At 44.1% G+C, this 21,859-nt stretch overlaps 1 protein-coding gene and 1 pseudogene across 1 annotated transcript in view; one reads left to right on the top strand and one right to left on the bottom strand.

Moving 5' to 3' along the window:
- The window catches only part of LOC126106580 (bromodomain-containing protein DDB_G0280777-like), a 43,387-nt gene extending 21,798 nt beyond the window's left edge, over positions 1 to 21,589 (bottom strand). Inside the window, exon 1 of the mRNA XM_049912924.1 lies at positions 21,502 to 21,589. The gene's annotated coding sequence lies outside the window, so the exon portion shown is untranslated. The remainder of the gene's footprint in view (positions 1 to 21,501) is intronic.
- On the top strand, positions 20,445 to 20,561 carry LOC126107146 (5S ribosomal RNA; annotated as a pseudogene).
- Positions 21,590 to 21,859: the final 270 nt, after the last annotated feature.

The raw sequence follows: 21,859 nt of genomic DNA on the forward strand, positions 1-21,859 counted from the left end.
AGTACAGTAAATAACACTTGGTAATGCTGATGTTGAAGTGTTTCGCAAAAGCTCCCTAAACACGCACTGATAAAGGTCTCGAGGTCAGCCAGTGAGGTGTAAACATCACCAAGTGGAGCTCTCGAGCCAGGCGCCATCATCGATGCCAGTCTTGCCATTGTTTACTTGTTTCCGCAAAAGTTGTTTATTTAAACATGAGAACATACACAACATCTCAAATAGTTTTCTCGAGCACTTTGTGACACCCTAGAAGTTAGCACACACTTCAATTCACAAGAGTCGTAGCTGACTCCGTATCTATCTCACATCAAATACTGCCCAATGAAAATACGTTTCACCTTAGTAGCAGTAAGTGAAGCAGTGCAAAAACAAGAACAAGATCTGTAAGTAGTCAAAACTAAATATGCATGACAACACTTCACAGTTGACGAAGACGAGTATTATTATTCTCTCCACCATCTGATGGTGCAGTTATTACTCAAATGTATCCAGTTAATGAAATTCGCTTCACTTCTTAACAGATAATTCATTAAGCGTTTACAATCAAGCCATTTCCAAGTGAATCTGAAAATTTTGCTGTTGAGGAGCAACGTATTTTATATAGTTCCTACCTCTGCTAGCCTCGCTTGTTTTGCTATCCAAAGAACAACAATCATCTTCCACTTTTAAAGGCTTTCTAATGTAATACCCTCAACATCACCTGCTGAGATTCTATCGCACCCCATTATTCATGTTTTACTTTTCATGATATTCATCTTACACGTGCTTTTCCAGGCTATCTGTTCCATTCAGCCGCTCTTCCAAATCTTTTGCAGTCTCTGAAAGAGTTACAGTGTCATCGTTAAACCTCAAAGTACGAGAGCTATTCGGGAAATAAGTTCCGATCGGTCGCGAAATGGAAACCAATGTGAAAATCAGATAAAGCTTTGCACAGTTGTGTTGGGCTGTGTCTCCATTAAGTCCATCGATAACACGACGTCACTCTTTTCAGTGCTGAGTACGTAAAAATGCTTAGAAAATAGTGTCTCCCGCCAAGTATGACTGTCTGGTGAGAAATTTCGCCTGACGTTATGCAGGCCACATAACATAGCTGCCATGTGTCTCCTCAAAAAAAGTGGTTCAAATGGCTCTGAGCACTGTGGGACGTAACTACTGAGGTCATCAGTCCCCTATAACTTAGAACTACTTACCTAACCTAAGGACATCACTCACATCCATGCCCGAGGCAGGATTCGAACCTGCGCCCGTAGCGGTCGCGTGGTTCCAGACTGTAGCGCCTAGAACAGCTCGGCCACACCGCCCGGCATGTGTTTCCTCCTTCAAGACATTTCTCAGCCGCGCCCTGCAGGGGCAATGAAGATGATCCAGCGTTTGATCAGCCACAACTGACTCCCTCTAAGTTTCATCTGCGCTCACATGAACCGCTGGCTACGGCGACAAAATTTTGGCACAGGCAACGAGCTACAGATCAGTATAGAAAAATGGCGGAAAGAGCTGGTGGCTGCTTCCTGTGACGAAAGAATTGGTAAGTTGGTACGAAGCTACGACAGTGTCTAAGTCGGAGTGGCGACTATGTGGGTAAGCAGCTAACTGTTACTAATAAACAGTTTTTGATTTTCACAGTGGTTTCCATTTCGCGGCCGAAAACCACTTGTATTAATTTCTTCTCCCTGAAATTTAATCCTCTTCCAAATTTTCTTCTTGGTCACAACTTACTCAGTGTACTGATTTCATAACATCAAAGTCATACTACGGTTCTGTCTCACTCCCTTGTCTTTACAAACAATCCTGTTGGAGGAACATCAGCAACTGAGCATTATGCTAGAGGTTGAAAATACCGTTTCAGTTTTAAAGTTCTTTTATTATCACACGACCGGTTTTGGGCTCTTATAAACCCATCCCCAGGTGTATAAGAGGCTTATAAGAGCCCGAAAGTGGTCCTGCGATAATAAAAGAACTTTACAACTGAAGCGGTATTTCAACCTCTGGCCCTTGTCTTTAATATTCTTCGATTCTCTTAGCTGTAACCTGGAGTCTGTCTAAATTGTAGGTACTATTTTGCTACCTGTATTTTATTCCTCCTACCTTCAGAATTTCAAAAAGTGCTTTTCTGTCAATATTGTCAAAAGCTCTCTACAACTCTACAAATAATATAAAAATAGCACTACTCCAGTCTGTCATCTACAGAGTCAGTATTGGCGCGTGTATTCCTGCCCCTGGAAAGAAGGCAACCCAAAGTGTACTACAGATATTCCGGTAGCATAAGAGGCAGGGGTAAATAAAGGTAAAACCGTGTAGGAGTGAACAACGAAATAATGATAACTGTTCATGGGTCATGAACCTCTGTACAACCACAAGCTTCTTACTGAAACAGGTGACGAAGTATTTCACACACATAACTCAAGGAACTAAAAAGGGCCCTGTGCTGAGGACACCTACTGCTGAAAAGATTCATAGAGCTCTTCCAGCTTTATTTTCGAAAAAAAAGAAAAGGACACAAACGTAATGAGGCATTATTAACTTTTTTGTCCATAAATTTCAACTGATCTACGTACGTTTCAGCACCTCACTCTGCGGATTACTGCTAATATTTATGTTCCTTGATGTACCAAAAGCACTCTTCCTATGCTTTCTTTTCATCCAATAAGCTCGACAGGTCGCACATAGACTCCATAGTCACACACTGTGGAGTCACAGAGTCGTCACTTTCAATCATAACACTGCGTCTGCCATGGCCTCGATATACACAAAAAAATGTGCCAGACAAAGTCAGTAGTGCTACAAGATTACATCGTAAGGTTGATGTGGTTGATGTGGTACGAGAAAGTATCGTCGTTGTACTGTTGTAAGAAAATAGAGAATATTAGGCCAAGATTTCTACTTGGTGTAATGAATGACAGCTCTCTTTAACTGTGGATAAAATCAACACCCGTAACAAAGACATAGAGGAATTCACTAGCCGATAACAGCCGTACTGATGAGTATCTTTAGCGCAGCACAAGAACAAGTGTATATGAGTAATACTAGGAAGCCATATAAAGTGGGAAAACACATAAAAGAAGTACCAAGAAAGGCAAATCGAAGACCTTGAGTTTTGCTGAAGTGCATTCCTCTGTAACGGAAATCTCTGATACAACCCAATTTACAGTGCCGTCCCAGCATTTAGGCTCATTATCGAGTAGGCATCACAAATGACGTCGTCCTACTATTATTGAAGTCTAACAGAGATACTCGGTGAATGTCAATGTTAATCTTTGGAAGAAACGTGGCACAGTTCTCGAAAAATCCTGTTGTCAAAATATAAAGGATTTGTATTTGAGGAACGTTGTGCGTCCAGCCTACTAACAGTGCCTTATATTTTGCGAATGGATAGTGAACATAAGATAAAAGACATTATGGCACATATAGAGGCACATAGACCAATCATTCTTTCCCCGCTTAGTATACCACTGGAATTCGATGGAAAATTTCTAACATCGGCACGAAGAGCCCTCTAGCATGCAGTGCTTAGTATATACGTGTTGATATAGAAGAGTCCATCTGTTTTGTCACACTGATTGTTGTCGTAGACAAGAAAACTTTACTTCTTCGTGGGAGTAAATTCTCGTTTTCCCATACACGAGTGGATTCAAGTTCGGTGGCACACACGTTACATTTAAGTAGTTATAACTGCATTTCTAACTTATATTCTATAGCGATGTTAAATTTTGAACTGTTTTAGATAATTTACGTTTGACATTACAACATCACGGGCCATAAGTAACTAATAATGCAGAAATAAATGGGTACGTGATTTTTTATCTATTCCCAATAAACTGCCTAGGGTGCATAAAATGGTTTCATCTTTCGTCCTACATGTCCTCATTCCTGCTCTTTGGCTTCTTTTCAGATGAAATCCTGCAATAAACAGTACAGGTCGTGTTATGGCCAGAGGCAACGATCGTAAAATCGTCTATTATGTGACGTAGCAATAAGTAATTAGAGAATGTATAATCATTACGACACAGTACTAACTGACTGTGTAGCTATATACTGTGTGGAGACGTACCCGAATAAAACCAAACTATCAACTGATCTGTGATTTCATTTCCGTCTGTTATCGTACACCGATTGTAACAAAACCCTACACAACACTGTAAAGTATTAATATTAGTTCAGAACTGAAATTTCAAGTTGAAAATTTTAATTACTGTACATAAAAAGCTGTGCTAAAAATCCAAAGATTTCGGTTTGTCATAGGAAATACCTTTGTGATATAATGGTATGACTTTTGTTAAATGTCTTTAAAATCCGCCTGTGTAAGTAATGAAAAATGTGTATTTAGGTCGACAGAGGTGTTTCATTTTATTTGTGTAAAACATACTCAGTGGTCTGCAATGAACAATACTTGCAATTTTTGTTTGCGTTCTGTCTCTCAAATCAGTTAGTGACATAAAATACTGAGGTGAGATTTTTTCTTACGGAAGTGTTAGTCCGATTTACGCTTATGTCAAGAACTGATTTAAGATCTTGGAACCAAACAAAAATCGCAAGTCTCGTTCATTGTAGACCACTGGCGGTCTTTTACATCAATAAAATGAAAAACGTCTACTGACATAAATAAGCATTTTTCAGTAATTGCACTGCTATATTTTAAATACCCTTGCAACTGTAAGGAAAATGCCACCAGTATGAATATACGAATGAGATATGATATAACACACACATATCGTAGAAAATATCGAGGTGAAACACCTTATCGTCAAACAGTTAAAATACACCAGAAGTAACAATACCATAAATATTACGGTTTAAGTTGTTTTTGTTAATAATATATAGTTGTTATGCAGTAATACTGTGTGGTGGAGCGAATGAAGAACGTACGCTAAGAATCAGTGTAAGTAATTGTGTATGAGCGGATAGATAATGTTGTGCATTCATGCAGCGGGCTATATAGTGTCTGCAAGAAAAGCATCATGTAAAAGTGCAGGGATTTGTAACAAGAAAGTAATACCTCTAATTCACCCTTGCCAAGTAAACACACCGTAATTTAAATTATGTCTGGCTTTCAGTGGAACCACAATTCGGCAGACTATGTGAATTAATTACCAGTTTATGATTGGTTCAGTAGGAGAAGGTATCTACAACACCCTCATTCCGTAGTTTGTTCAGCCAAAACCATCTTGAAAAATTTAGAAAAGTTCGTTTGTAGCAAGAGAGCGAAAATGTACTTTCTACACTTACATCTGACTATATCCCAGTAAAGAGCAAGAATGCTAGCAGGAGGACATTAAGGAGGTAGAGAAGAGCTACCGAAAAGATGGAATGGAAGTGTGGTGGAGTAAAGACGAAACTTTCGCGAGGAAATCAAAAAAGAGAAAGTTTAAAAGTGGAAGAGTACTAAAAAAATAAAACGATAATTATAAATATTTACGCATTGATTGAAGTGTTTACAGTATGAGGTCTTATTTGTGTAAATTTCTGGCGTGATAGAACAAAATGAAAGTAATTAATTCCAGAATATCTATTTTTAGAAATCATCTGACAAAATTTTAAAATACATGCTTGTATAACGAAGAGCATGCCGTCTTAAACAGTTGCTGTGCCACCCATCAACCAGCAAAGGCCTCTGTGTCGTCCGCAGCCAGTTCTGTTCCCGCACACCGCATGTCGCTTTCATTTCGCATTCCTCCAAGGTGCTGGGAGTATTTTGGGACCGCCCACGAAGGAGTCTCGGCTTTCCCTTGCCATTTTCATGTGGCTCCCACAGCCATATTCTTATGCTTTCTCCGCGCGACATTTCAGACTACCTTCCCCGAGACTAAATGCCGACGTGTGAAACTCATGCCACTCCCATAAAATTCTCGAATGTCATCCACTACGCCACGCCTTCCCTATCCGTCTACCCTCTCACACTCAAACCCTACATCTACTCGTCCTTATTGATTTCAACACTATTTCGAAAAGCTGACCTTTTACTTTATTTAAGGCACCAGCCTTCCGACTGGTTAAATACGGCCCGCCACGAATTCCTCTCCTGTGCCAAGCTTTTCATCTCGCTAATAAAACCCGCGTCCCGCCATCCTGATTCAGGTTTTCTGTGATTTCCCTAAATCGCTTCAGGCGCATCCTTTGAAAGGGCACGGCCGACTTCCTTCCCCATCCTTCCCTAATCCAATGGCCCCAATAACACCGCTGTTTGGTCCCCTCCCCAAATCAACCAATCAATTAGAAATAAACTTGCACTCGATGAGTACTGAGACTAACTTTTTCGCCAGCTTCCGTGTTAGTTTCCTACCTGTACCACGAATATTTGAAAAGAGCGAGTTTTCATGTATAATGTCCATAGGCGGCAGCACTCACCTGTGGACAGGTTTGTTTTAATGTTCTATTTTCTAGACGCTCTCTGTATTTCGCTTACGAAACGAAGGAGGTGACGCGAGAGAAACAGAATGGTGGAATAAAGTTCTGTGTTGCTTAAACCACACAGCCACTAAAACTCACGAAAAGCTGCAGTAAGCGTACGGTGAAGAAGCACTACATTGTGGAACAGTGTTTAGGTGGTTCAAGGACTTCAAAGACAGCGAGTTGTCTGTGGTAAGCAAGGAGGGTCTGGTGTTTAGGCTTCCGCTGTGACTGAAGTCAACATCAACACAGCTGCTGTGATTGTCCGTGAGGGTCGGCGGATAACAAATGGTTCAAATGGCTCTGAGCACTACGGGACTTAACTTCTGAGTTCATCAGTCCCCTAGAACTTAGAGCTACTTAAACCTAACTAACCTAAGGACATCACACACATCTATGCCCGAAGCAGGATTCGAACTTGCGACCGTAGTGGTCGCGCGGTTCCAGACTGTAGCGCCTAGAACCACTCGGCCATCCCGGCCGGCTCGGCGGATAACATTACGTAACCTCAGTGAAGTGTTAATAATTTCATATGGCGTTGTCTATACGATTATGCATGATCATCTCCATACGACCCGTGTTTCTGCCTGTTGAGTGCCACGCCTATTGGCTCGCCAAAAAAAGGCCGTGCGAATGGAGACAAGCCGTGGGCTGTTGCCGCTGATAGAGGAAATGCCTCTCTAGTATCGATTATCGCCAGTGGTGAGCTATGGCTGCACAAATAAGCCAGCACAGTGTGGAAATCGTCAGATTCTCCGACACCAAAAACGGCAATCTTTAGTCCATCTGGAGAGAAAGTAGTCGTGATCACATTTTTTGGCAGCGATGGAATGATTTACCAGCTCGCAGTTCCCACCTCACACAACTGTTACAGCAGCATACTGCACGTCAGTATTGGCTAAACTGAGGTATCACATTGCAAGGAACGACCAAAACTTTTTCGGACTGTCATCATGACAATGCGCGGCCTCGCGTCGCAAATCAAGTCTTGCCGTTTCTGGATCAGTCCCACGTTACCTGTACCGCATCCAAATTGTAGCTCCAATCTGGCACCGTGTCTCTACAGTGTTCACGAAAACTGCGGCGGTTCTCAAGCACCTGATAAAGATTGCACTACACCATGTGTTCGAGGACTGGCAGAGGCACTATAAAAAGTCCATTCACGTAGGAGGGGAGTACTTCCAAAAAGATCATGTAAACCTTTCAATGAAATAATAAACATATGTGAAAACAACCAGCCTCTGTCTCAGTTGAGCAGCCCTTGTAACATGCAAGTTGTTCTCCGATGGCATAACACATGTCCTATCCCTTGTTCTTGTCAATGTTTTAGGCATTCTTCTCTCCTCGCAGATTCTGCGGAGAACCTCTCTGTTTCTCATCATTCTTGTCAGCATCCTGCAACAGCACCACGTCTCAAACGCTTTGGATCTCTTTTTTTCTCCGGTTTGCCCACAATGATGGGCTCCACATGCACGTTGTCAGAAATTTCGTCCTCAAATTTAGGGCTACCTTTGATTCTAGTGGACTTCTTTTGACCAGGAATGCCGTATATGCTTGTGTTAGCCTGGTACTTGCACTGAAGTGCCGAAGACACTCACACACCTGCCTAATATCGGGTAGGGCCGCCGCGAGCAAAGTGCCGCAACGCGACGTGTCATGGACTCGACTAATGTCTGAAGTAGTGCTGGAGGGCACTGAGTCCTGCAGAACTGTCCATAAATCCGTAAGAGTACGAGGGGGCGGAGATGTCTTCTGAACAGCATCCCAGGTATGCTCAATAACGTTCAGGTCTGGGGAATTTGGGGGCTCAGAAGAGTGTTCCTAAAGCCACTCTGTAGCAATTCTGGACGTCCCCGGTGTCTCATCGTCCTACTGGAATTGCCCAAGCCCGTCAGAAGCACAATGGACATGAATGGATGCAGGTAATCAGACGGGATGCTTACCTACGTGTCATCTGTCACAGTCGTATCTAGACTATCAGGGAACCCATATCACTGAACATGTCCATCACCATTACACAGTCTCCATCAGTTTGAACAGTCCACTGCTGGCAAAAATGGTTCATATGGCTCTAAGCACTATGGGACTTAACGTCTGAGGTCATCAGTCCACTAGACTTAGAACTACTTAAACCGAACTGACCCTAGGACATCACACTTATCCATGCCCGAGGCAGGATTCGAACCTGCGGCCGTAGCAGCCTCGTGGTTGCGGACTGAAGCGCCTAGAGCCACCCGGCCACAGCGGCCGTCTCCCTACTGACATGCAGGATTCATGGATTCATGAGGTTTGTTTAAAAAGAAATGGTTCAAATGGCTCTGAGACTATGGGACTTAACATCTGAGGTCACCAGTCCCCTAGAACTTAGAACTACTTAAACCTAACTAACCTAAGGACATCACACACATCCATGCCCGAGGCAGAATTCTAACCTGCGACCGTAGCAGTCGCGCGATTCCGGACTGCAGCGCCTAAACCGCGTGGTTTGTTTCCATACCTGTACACATCCATACGCTCAATACAATTTGAAAGGACACTCGTCAAACCAGGCAATATGTTTCCTGTCTCCAACAGTCCAATTTCGTTGTTGATGAGCCCCGGTGACGCGTAAAGCTTTGTGTCATGCAGTCATCAAGGGTACACGAGTGGGCCTTCGGCTCCGAAAGCCGATATCGATGATGTTTCGTTGAATGTTTCGCACACTGACACTTGTTGATGGCCCAGCACTGAAATCTGCAACAATTCGCGGAAGGGTTGCACTTCTGTTATGTTGAATGATTCTCTTCAGTCGTCACTGGTCCCATTCTTGCAGGATCTTTTTCCGGCCGCAGCGATGTCGAAGATTTGATGTTTTACCGGATCCCTGATATTCACGGTACACTCGTGAAATGGTCGTATGGGAAAATCACCACTTCATCGCTGCCTCGGAGATGCTGTGTCCCATCGCTCGTGCGCCGACTATAACATCACGTTCAAACTGTTAAATATTGATAACCTGCCATTGTATCAGCAGTAATCGATCTAACAACTGCGGCAGACACTTGTCTTATATAGGCTTTGCAGACCGCCTGTCTACGTATCTCTGCATTTGAATACGCTTTTTTTTTTTTTTTTTTTTTTTTTTTTTGTCGCTTCAGTGTGTATCCCCTTTGCCTCGCCATTTTGTTTCCAAGGTAACAGCCATGCTTCACTTCGGCTGTTTCGAGGTCCCCAGCTTTTATGTTACGTTTATCGCTAATCTCTTTTTCTCTGCTTCACATTACTTTAGGGTTTCTTCGGTTTACTGTCAATCCATAGTGCGTGCTGATTAGACCATTCATTCAACAAGTCCTGTAGTTCTTCATCACTTTCACTAAGCACAGCAACGTCATCAGCGAATCTTAGTACTGACAATACTTGTAACTATTTCAAACTTTAAAAAAAATCATGATATGGCGCATTCGCTGTACGTCATATGTTTCGTGAGAAGCGCACTACCTGTTCCTATGGACTACCAGATCATTCTCAGGCATTACGAACCACACTAATTGCATGTTGTGCGTCCAGATGTGATTGTTTATATCAAAATCAGCATTATTGCTGTATCATGATTGCGCTGGGTGAACACGAAGTCCATCCACAAAATTTTGCAGGTTGTTCTGAGATGTTTTGGGAGAGTGTTTTGGAATAAGGAAGCCGTGGACTCATGGCTAGCTGCAGCGTAATTGTATCTCATTTCATTTCTAATCGTTTTACTTTGTCCCTGTGCTGTGATGTAAACGTCTGCACAACAGTGCAGTTGCCGACGGTATTATGCCGGAGCCAAGGTAGCCCCTGAGGGCCGGCAACCCATATTACACCACAGATAACGGCGTTGTCTATGTCCAAGGCGCACCAAAAGCACAATGGTAAACACCGGCTATTTACATACAAAATAATAGATATTCCGAGCACTACTTCCTGCAGGGGGAGCTCGAGCCACGGCATGCAGGAAGTATCACTACGCCAAAACCTGATCGGCTGGAGACAGCTATTTAGAGGCTAGAACCAGCCCCAAAGTTCAGTACACTCCGGATGCCGACCCCGTGTATTTCGACTGCTGAAGATAACGTCTTCGTATCGAAATTGGACTCTTACTAGTGTTTACGTTACCACGAACCTTTGTGGAAAATTACAAGTGAACTTTTGTTTGCCTCAATTAGGAGACTTTTACTGGCATCGTTATTGTTACTTTTTCGTTTGTTGTTCAGTGAACTTACCTCAATAAAAGTTGTGTTTGTGAAAAATTGTCATTCACAACAGACGGTACAACTCTTCGCCCTCCAGCTTGCAGTCAGTATTGCTCTATTCTGTCTCGGATTTGCTCTTCCGGCAACGAGAGCTGTACGTTAACAGCGGTACACAGCAGTACTGTGACCAGATTTACTGCCGGCAGTTCTAGGCGCCTCAGTCCGGAACCGCGCGACTGCTACGGTCGCAGGTTCGAATCCTGTCTCGGGCATGGATGTGTGTGATGTCCTTAGGTTAGTTAGGTTTAAGTAGTTCTTAGTTCTGATGACCTCAGATGTTAAGTCCCATAGTGCTCAGAGCCATATGAACCATTTGAACCAGATTTACTGGCAGGATTTTCGCCGACTTGCACCTCGTGTATGAATTCACTAAATATCTATGCCACAAATTCTAATCCCTATCTCCCAGATCACTTTATTCGAATGCTGAGATGATTTCTAAATCGAGTCGTGGCCGCTAGTTTTCGCATCCTCGATCAACTGACTAGCGTTCTGTTTCCAACGACGTGGACCTTGACGGACCATTAAACTCTAACCATCTCTGCTTCCATTCATTTCTACTCCATTACGTCTTCTAGCAATCCCAGTATCTCCGCTACGGACAAAACGAAAAAACAAAATTATTCTCAATAACAATCTGTGGTTTACGTTCCAGTCACCTTCGTCCTCAATTTCCCTCCCAGCTGCCCCATTAACTTGTTCTCAATGTCACGGTACATTCTCCAGCAACAAGTTCGTTTTACTGCTGTGCGATTTACGCAGATTTCTCTACTCGTATTTTACATCTGATTTCTCTCAGTTTCACACTTTACCTGCGGACGTAATTGTCAACAATCTTCTGCAGGATTACAAATGCCCACACTTTATTCTTTCCAACTTTCTCTATTATCTACTCTTCAGTTCCCTGCTTTGCTGTGCATGGGACGTCCAAACTCCTTTCACAGTTCCACGGTAATGTCGGCAGTAGAAAATTTCTCCCCTCTATGTCCTTTCATAGACGTGGAATTGTTTCGTGGTTTAGAGCGTGGAAACAGCTAATTATTGTTCGTCGGGCATCGCAACAAATTGACTTTCAGACTCTACGCACACGCACAGATTTCTTTAGTGAAAACCTCCCACTCGTAGTGTAGCCTGTATGAAAGTCCCTGTGCGATTAACTCTGTGAGCCGAAACCTTGCCTAACGCGGGCGACACTCTTAAAGACTGTTTTAGTGCCTCAGGGAGTTTCTCTCCACCAATTTCGTCATAATCTATTCTCGTCGAAGAGCCGACTGAATACAGACATCGCCGATTTACTTCTGAAATCTGTCCACAGCCGTACTGAGGCACAGCTTCTGTGTACACATGTCGCAGAAATATGGACCCCTCCTCAATGAACAAAAAAGTGTAGATGGCGTTTTTATTAACTGTACTATCGGCTTTTCCTGTATTACACTATATTCGGATTTAAAACTAAAATACGTGATCGCAACTGACGACCCACACCAGCAAACGCCGGTGACAGTAACACTCCTGTACTATAGTGCTAAATCAGAAGAAGATGGTCTAATTCGGGTGAAACCCGTAATGTTCTTCTTTTCGCTAGTTTTTATGCCGCCTAGAACGGAATCTGCATTTTCATGATTTGACAAATTTAATTTTTTTTATTCTTTAGCTTTGGGGCAGGATGGGCTTTCTGACGCGTTTCTCGTTAAGCCTACCTTAGAGAGGAATTCGTTATGTGTCGTCTCTCTATGAATCGTGTAAACTCCGCTTTGTGTAGCATCGTGTTTGAGCTGTTTGCGTAACGAATCCTCTAATATGGAAGTTGGGAACCAGCTCAGCACTTGCCTAAACGAGCGTGGGAAACCGCCTAAAAGCCACCCTCAGGATGTATGGTGTACCAGACCACGGCCCTTAATCCGCCATGCTACTTAAAGCCGAGTCTGGCTGGGTAGTGCGCTGCGCGTTACGCTGTACGACCAGGTACGCCGAATCCGGTAGTAACAGTTACTTTCACGTGATATAGGCTGGTTTGTTCAACAGGTAATGAAAGAGACCGCACACTTCACCTGCAACAAAATGTCGCCCATATGTAAATACAAATCTGTATATGTTTCATGAAACCGACAAAAAAATCGACTGGCGGACAGTGAGCAGTCATTAGGTTATTTTCTCACGGTTCTTGTGTCTTTGAGGCGCTTACTATCCTTGGGAGGATGGGGTTCGTCGACCAGTTGGCACGAATTATCGACCTATGGAGATACATCAATGTGAAGCCTTTATAATTGTCCCCGTAGTATTTACTGTCTCACAATAGTAATCCTAACCTGGATTAATAACATTGTCTGACAGCTCAGAAATTGGCGCGGACGGACGTGAGTATTACAATTCTTGGGTAAAAATCACCACTTTCTAAGAAGAATTGGTCTGGACAGAATAAATGAACTGTCATTTGCGGGAAAAAGCTGATTCTAAATAACCTAAATTTCCACTCCAGTAGGAGGACATCACTACAGTTCCAGAGAGTAAAAACATCAAGAGTGAAACTACAAATCCCTATTAACAATAATTAAAGTCGAGGCCACTGTATTTCCTTGTAATAAACAGGGTGGTCCATTGATTGTGACTGGGCCAAATATGTCACGAAATAAGCGTCAAGGGATTTTCTCTGCCTCGTGATGACTGGGTGTTGTGTGCTGTCCTTAGGTTAGTTAGGTTTAAGTAGTCCTAAGTTCTGGGGGACTGATGACCATAGATGTTAAGTCCCATAGTGCTCAGAGCCATTTGAACCATAAGCGTCAAACGAAAAAACTACAAAGAACGAAACTTGTCTAGCTTGAAGGGGGAAACCAGATGGCGCTATGGTTGGCCCGCTAGATGGCGCTGCCATAGGTCAAACGGATATCAACAGATTTTATTTTAAAGAGGAACCCCGATTTTTATTACATATTCGTGTAGTGCGTAAAGAAATATGAATGTTTTAGTTGGACCACTTTTTTCACTTTGTGATAGATGGCGCTATAATAGTCACAAATATATGGCTCGCAATTTTAGACGAACAGTTGGTAACAGGTAGGTTTTCGAAACTAAAATACAGAACGTAGGTACGTTTGAACACATTTTATTTCGGTTGTTTCAATGTGATACATGTACCTTTGTGAACTTATCATTTCTGAGAACGCATGCTATTACAGCGTGATTACCTGTAAATACCACATTAATGCAATAAATGCTCAAAATGATGTCCGTCAACCTCAATACATTTGGCAATACGTGTAACGACATTCCTCTCAACAGCGAGTGGTTCGCCTTCCGTAATGTGCTGGCGCATGCTGTCAGGCATTGTCGGTGGATCACGATAGCAAATATTCTTCAACTTTCACCACAGAAAGAAATCCGGGGACGTCAGACCCGGTGAACGTGCGGGCCATGGTATGGTGCTTCGGCGACCAATCCACCTCTCATGAAATATGCTATTCAATACTGCTTCAACCGCACGCGAGCTATGTGCCGGACATCCATCATGTTGGAAGTACATCGCCATTGTGTCATGAAGTGAAACATCTTGTAGTAACATCGGTAGAACATTACGTAGGAAATCAGCATACATTGCACCATTTAGGTTGCCATCGATAAAATGGTGGCCAATTATCCTTCCTCCCATATTGCCACACCATACATTAACCCGCCAAGGTCGCTGATGTTCCACTTGTTGCAGCCATCGTGGATTTTCGGTTGCCCAGTACTGCATATTAAGCCGGTTTACGTTACCGCTGTTGGTGAATGACGCTTCGTCGCTAAATATAATGCGTGCAAAAAATCTGTCATCGTCCTGTAATTTCTCATGTGCCCAGTGGCAGAACTGTACACGACGGTCAAAGTCTTCGCCGTGGAATTCCTGGTGCATAGAAATATGGTACGGGTGCAATCGATGTTGATGTAGCTTTCTCAACACCGACGTTTTTGAGATGGTCCAACTAAAACATTCACATTTCTTTACGTGCTACACGAATACGTAATAAAAAATGGGGGTTCCTATTAAAAAAAAAAAAAAAAAGCTGTTGATATCCGTTTGATCTATGGCAGCACCATCTAGCGGGCCAACCATAGCGCCATCTGGTTTCCCCCTTCAAGCTAGAAGAGTTTCGTTCTTTGTAGTTTTTTTTCGTTTGACGCTTATTTCGTGAGATATTTGGCCCGGTCACTATCAATGGACCACCCTGTATACAGCAAGATGCCACTTAGAATCTCTAATTAGCCTTTAAAGCCAATCGTTAAATTGAATAATAACTGCAATGCCCTGCTTGGCGCGATAAAGTGCATTGCAAATTCACGAACAGATTGCAACAGAAGTTTCTTTTTAATACTGTACATAATTCCAATCAGTGCTGACGAGGTTGTGGACTCTTTGAGGACTGCCCCATTCTCGCCTGGATATCGGCCGCACACTGCTATCTGGTCCAGGCTATCAATTTTTACTAACACATGGAAAATCCACCTTCTACGGACAGTGATTGCCTCCCTCCGATGAGGGTTTATAAGCACCGACATGTAGACAAAGGGTCAGTATTGCCTTCGAACGGAAACTTTTTGATCGCCCCTTATATTCGCGTCATTTCCAGGGGCTAGGTTCTCCTTAGAAATCCTGCCTGTTTTCTACATCTACTTCAATACTTCGCAAGCCGCCAACGGTGTGTGGTACCATTAACTGAAGCCCCCTTTCCTGTTCCACTAGCAAATGACGCGTGGGAATGGCTGTCGGTAAGCCTACGTATTGCTTCTAATTCCTCGGAATTTCTCGTCGTGGTCATTTCGTGAAATGTGTGTGCGAGAGAAGAAGTATTATATTTTCCGACTCTTCCCGGGAAGTGCTCTCTCGAAATTTCCGTAGTAAACCTCTCCGTGCCACAGAATGCCTCTCTTCTAGAGTCTGCCTCTGGCGCCGTGACAAAACGCGCCGCTCTTCGTTAGATCTTCTCTATCCGTTCTGTCACTCCTACCTGGTAAGGCTCTCTGATTGATGATGAATACTCAATAGCATAGTGTTCGTTTGTGACTTGTGCAATGGTTTAAGTGACAAAGGCTGACACGAACCATAGAAGCTCACGTCATTTTTATTCTTTTTATTAATGCTGACTACTACTGTATTTTCAGCACCCCCAACCACTTGACAATGGCCCGAGGTTGAAATTTTTGTGATGGATATTTCAATACATAGTACAGTTTCTGGCGGATACGATGTTATTAAAAAATATAGGCTTGCGATTTATCACCTTACTCAGTACAGGAATGGAACAGGATAGAAAATCGATAATACTGTTACGGTTTCCTCCACCATGCAGTCCACCCTGGCCTGGGATTATACTGGAGGAATGGTCAGTATTCTTGAATATTACAGGAACGCTCATGCGATGCAAAAAATACTAGTAAACGAGTGCTCTAAAATGCATACGTTAATAACTACGATTACTTATTCACATTCGAAACTTGAGGAATCTCTTCTACTGCAATATCTTTGCTTTCCGTAATCAGCAGGGGGTAGGGAGCTACTATGTCACATAATATGGAAAGTAAAGAGCTTGCAGTAAAAGAGATTTGTTTCACAGAATCGAAGGTCAATAATTACTGATAGCTATTAAGGTATGCATTTTAGAGCGCACATTTACTAGACCTGTTTTGCACCGAATTATTGTTCCTCTCATAACCATGAGTATTCACATTCCTCGTGGTACGGCCGTCCGGTGTGGCCGAGCGGTTCTAGGCGCTTCAGTCCGGAACCGCGCTGCTGCTGCGGCCGCAGGTTCGAATCCTACCTCGGGCATGAATGTGTGTGATGTCCTTAGCTTAGTTAGGTTTAAGTAGTTCTAAGTCTAGGGGACTGATGACCTCAGATGTTAAGTCCCATAGTGCTTAGAGCCATTTGAACTGCCCTCGTGGGACATCCTGTATGTGTAGATGTAGATGCGGCCCCTGTGCGTAGCTGCTCTTTGCAGCCCGCATTGTGTACTCAGGTAGGGTGTAATTACGAAGTGCCGTCCGTATCCGGTAGGAAGAGAGCGTTGCTTTCAGCTCCCGTGCGGCGGATGTGCGAAAGTGCGGCGCCGTTCCGGCCTGGTACGGAGCGACGTTTCGTACCCCCGCGTGACGTCGTCCTCAGGCGAGATTTTACGCCGCGCCAGTTCTGCACGTCCGCGGAAATCTCGCGCGCCTGTAACCCCGCTTTGACTGGCGGTTCTGAAGCGATCTCGCTGGGTGAAGGGTCACGTCAAGTCTCGTCACAAAAGCTAGCGCCACACTTCTTCCGCAAAATATTTGAAATGACGACATTCACACTAGCTGTCAGCAGAACGAACGTCAGCGTTGCGTCGGTCTTCCGTTATCTCTAAGTCGATGTTACGATCAAGTTATGAGGTGCCCCATATTTGCAGATAAGGGCGCATTTTGCTTTATTTCCAGTTTTGCTATTCCACATACGTGAAGTATGTACGGAGTAAGGAGCGAGCGGTTGGGTTCCCACGCTGGCTGGCAGAGGTGGTTGGCCATCTGGCGCTTTCAGAGCCAGTGCGATGAGAAGCCGATGCAGGAATCGCTCGTGTCGTCAGCAAAGAGATAAGTAGGGAAAATACATTTATTCTGGCGCAAATCAACTAATCGTCAGCAAAGACGTACATAGGGACAGTACATTTATTCTGGGGCGAGTCAGGTAATTGTTATTAGCAAATATTTGGTAACGAAAGTTGACTTTTGCCACTCAGCCATTAGGAGTGTGCGGGACATAAATACCATCTTTCAGTAATTTTATAATGCCAGGAAACGTTGATGTTAATAAATAAATAACTTTGGCATAACCGAAAATGTACGATTTTATACGAACTGTACCGATCGTACGCTCAAGTTACAGACTGTGTTTTCATAGTCGGCAGTCGTCGATAATGGCAACGTGCGTAAAATCATTTGCAGTCCCGCTGCACTTTCAGAATCCGACGGCACTGCTATGGCTCTGCAAGGGAACATAAAAGTAGGAGAGCATCTCAGCACAACAGGCAAGAAGAATCCCTAAGCGGTGGCTGACTGATTCAGCTCAAGGACGGACTGGCTTACCGCAAAACTCGGGTGAGAAAACGTGGCCAGTTGTACTGTACGACCCTTATACCACCATATACGGACTCACTGGTTCGCGAACCAGTAGTCCTGTACTGCAGGTTACTCTGTAACTGCAATATATGATCTGAAGATGGGCAGCTAGTCTGAAACCGGTTATTCAAAATAAAAAAAATAGCGCTCAAAGACTGAAACGCCATATTTTTATTCAAAGAACGATCGCGGCTATCCCAGTAAGACAATTATGTCTAGATTTGATAAAGAATTCGATTACCGTATTGACGTCTGCCGGGTCACTCGTTGTTCGCATATCGAATGTTTGTAACAAATACTTTCAGACTTTCTCTTGAAAATGTAATATGTATGACATTGTACAGTGTTTAGTTCTTGTGCAATAAATAATTGAAAGTATTCCCGGACTTTATGTACATCTTGTATTTCATTGTCGGTGACTGGTGACGTGTAGGTACACGAGGTTTTTGATATGCCACCACGAAAGACGTCAGTACGCAGGAAGAGTACAATACCTCTGCTAAACTTAAGTCAAGTGTGCACTGATTATTCTTGTTTCTCTCGCTTTACAAAGTTTTCACTGCCTCAGAAGTACTCACAAGACAGTAACTTGCAGTTCGTGCGCAGCGTTTAGAATCACTCGGCATATCAGCTGACTCATTTGGAAACGTACGCATCCGCTGATATCCGCATTCGTATTTATTTTCCGGATAAAACAGTGCGTATCTGTGGATGTCCGAGAGCACAGCAACAGCTCTCAGCAATAATAAATACTCTGAGGATAAAAGTATCAGTATCAACAGTTCGATTGTCGTTTATTTCCGTTAAAATCGATCGACAATAACAACTAGTATTATTTTTAAGTCTTTGTTTTTTTTCAGGCGTCCTTTTTTGACATTTGCATCTGGATCACTCTCGTTTCGTTTACGTTGACAGGGGCCACTTGGAGAGCTGCCGAAAGACACCACCAGGCCCCGTGAAGGTTCTTGCAGCACAAGCCATACACTGAAATCTTCGATTCGTGATCTGACTCGCGATTGTGAATCACATACGTCACAAATAATGTTCCGTGTAAAATCACTGAATCAATCGACGTTTCTTTTAAATACACTCAAGGGGAAAAAAACGCAACACGAAGAAGGAGTTTTGCGACATACACATAAGTTGGTACGCGTGTATCTACATCTGAAAGGAGATGTCTATTCAAATTTCGCTCCAGTCGCGTAAGAAAGGTGCTAGTTCCCCACTATGAGGATGCAAGTCAGGTTCGTTTTAAATACGCGCTATAAGGGTCGTGAGCGTTAGTTGTCTTTCAGATTGGACGTTATGAGTTGATGTTAGTAAGAAATGCTTGTAAGGTGACAAACACGCCATTATCAACACCTCGCTCAGTTTCAACGAGGTCGTGTAATAGGGCTAGGAGAAGATGGATGTTCCTTCTGCGATACTGCACAAAGACTTGGCGGGAAGGTAGCCGCTGTACATGATTGCTGGCAGCGGTGGTCACAAGAAATGTTCAGTCACAAGAAGAGCGGGCTCCGGACGCCCACGTGGCACTACCGAGAACGAAGACAATTGTGTTCGGCATGTGACTCTGCCGCATCGTACTGTATCTGAGGCAGCAAGTTTGCATCACAGTGACACAACGAACTTCAATGATAGCTCCGAGCCAGACGCCCTGTAGCGTGCATTCTACTGACCCCAAAACACCGCCACATGAGAATTCAGTGGTGGCAAGTGAGAGCTCACTGGATGGCAAGCTGGAGGATTTCCGCCGGACGTTGTGGCCGAGCGGTTCTAGGCGCTACAGTCTGGAACCGCGCGACCGATACGGTCGCAGGTTCGAATCCTGCCTCGGGCATGGATGTGTGTGATGTCCTTAGGTTAGTTAGGTTTAAGTAGTTCTAAGTTCTATGGGACTGATGACCTTCGATGTTAAGTCCCATAGTGCTCAGAGCCATTTGAACCATTTTTGGAGGTTTTCCGATGAAAGCTGGTTCTGCCGCGGTGCCAATGATGGCCGTGTGTTGATTAGAAGGAGGCCAGCTAAGAGCCTGCAACCAACCTCTCTGCGTGTAGACACATTGGACCTATACCTGGAGTTAAGGTCTGTAGTGCGATTTCGTATGACAGCCCGACCACTCTCATGGTTATCCCACACTGATTGCAAATATGTACGTCAGTCTGGTGATGTGACATGGAGTTCTGCCATTCATGAACAGCATTACAGGGAGTGATTTCCAACAGGATAACACACACCTTCATAACTCAGTATTATTCCAATCTCGTACAGTACGAGCTCTGATGTCCCTTATTTTATCTTCAACATTTCGCGGTCCTGTCAGCAACTGTATAAATATTAATTTTAATTTTAAAAACCAACAGCCTCAGTTGTAAAGTTCAACCTGATTTACCTAGGTTTCAGTCGGGATAACCCAACCTTCTTCAAAATAAAAGTGACTACCGATTGTCAATAGAGGACATCGTCAAGCTAAAACTACAAATCCATAAATTATCATCATACTGTAAAACTCATCTGAAACTGCTTCGATCCCACTTCACGATTGTGATGAGGCAGCCACGAGTGCTGTACTGGAACGTTATCCCGACTGAAACCTAGGTAAATCTAGGTAAACTTTGCAACTGAGGCTGTTGGTTTTTAAAATTAAAATTAACCTTATTTTATAAATTTGTTGTGGCAATGGCCTTGCCACAGTGGATACACCGGTTCCCGTGAGATCACCGAAGTTAAGCGCTGTCGGGCGTGGCCAGCACTTGGATGGGTGACCATCCAGCCGCCATGCGCTGTCGCCATTTTTCGGGGTGCACTCAGCCTCGTGATGCCAATTGAGGAGCTACTCGACCGAATAGTAGCGGCTACGGTCAAAGAAAACCATCGTAACGACCGGGAGAGCGGTGTGCTGAGCACACGCCCCTCTTACTTGCATCCTCAGCTGAGGATGATACGGCGGTCGGATGGTCCCGGTGGGCCACTTGTGGAGACGGAGTGCTTTATCATCTTGGTCGTTTCGTCCTATGTAGGTCGGCGTTAACAAAATATTTTCACATTCGGAGGAGAAACACGATGACAGAAATTTCGTGAGAAGATTCCTCCGCAACGAAAAACACCTCTTTTTTAGGATGATATCCATCCCAAATCCTGCATCATTTCAGTGATACTCTCACCCGTATCTCGCGATAATACAAAACGTCCAGCCCTTCTTCGAACTTTTTCTTTGTACTCTGTCAATCCTATCTGGTAAGGATTCCACACCACGCAGCAGTATTCTAAAAGAGGGCGGACAAGCATAGTCTCCTTAGTAGATCTGTTACATTTCGTAAGTGTCCTGACGATAAAACGCAGTCTATGGTTAGCTTTCCGCACAACATTTTCTGCGTGTTCCTTCCAGTTTAAGTTGTTCGTAATTGTAATTCCTAGGTACTTAGTTGAATTTATGGCATTTGGATTTGACTGATTTATAGTGTAACCGAAGTTTAACGGATTCCTTTTAGCACTCATGTGGATGACCTCACACTTTTCGTTATTTAACGTCAAATGCCAATTTTCGCACCATACCTTTATTAAATTTGACCCCTCACGACATGTTTGTGGACGGTCTCTCGGAGATGAAGTTTCGGGGTATGTGATATCCAGTAAGGGCGGTCATGACCGTGCTTCTGGAGACTCTAGGTCCCGCATCGCCACCATAGGGGGTCCCAGGCTGTTCTGCGCAGGCAGAGTGTGCGGACTCACCTTGTATGAAAGGGCGCCTCTAGTCTGGCTGTGTCCGCTGGTGGCAACTCCTGCTACTCCTGTTGACCCTCTCCGCGACCGACCTGGATCACGTCTGGGCGCCCGATTCGCCTCGCCCCCCTTATATACACGGCGGCTACTGCAGGCGCGGGGGAGTGGCAGGCCAGGGAGAGAGAGAGAGAAAGAGAGAGGAGAGGCCCGTCACGCGACGGCAAAAGAGCGGAGAAACGTGGGGGGCAGGGGGAGGGGAAGGGCAGGAGGAGATGCAGTTCTGCAGGCGGCGGCAAGAAGCCGCGGCCACAGCAGGGCGTAGCGGGCCAGGGCACGGCTGAGCAGGGCTGAGCACTTTCGCTCCGGA

This window comes from Schistocerca cancellata, chromosome 10, assembly GCF_023864275.1.
Source record: "Schistocerca cancellata isolate TAMUIC-IGC-003103 chromosome 10, iqSchCanc2.1, whole genome shotgun sequence".
Taxonomy (NCBI): Eukaryota; Metazoa; Arthropoda; class Insecta; order Orthoptera; family Acrididae; genus Schistocerca; species Schistocerca cancellata.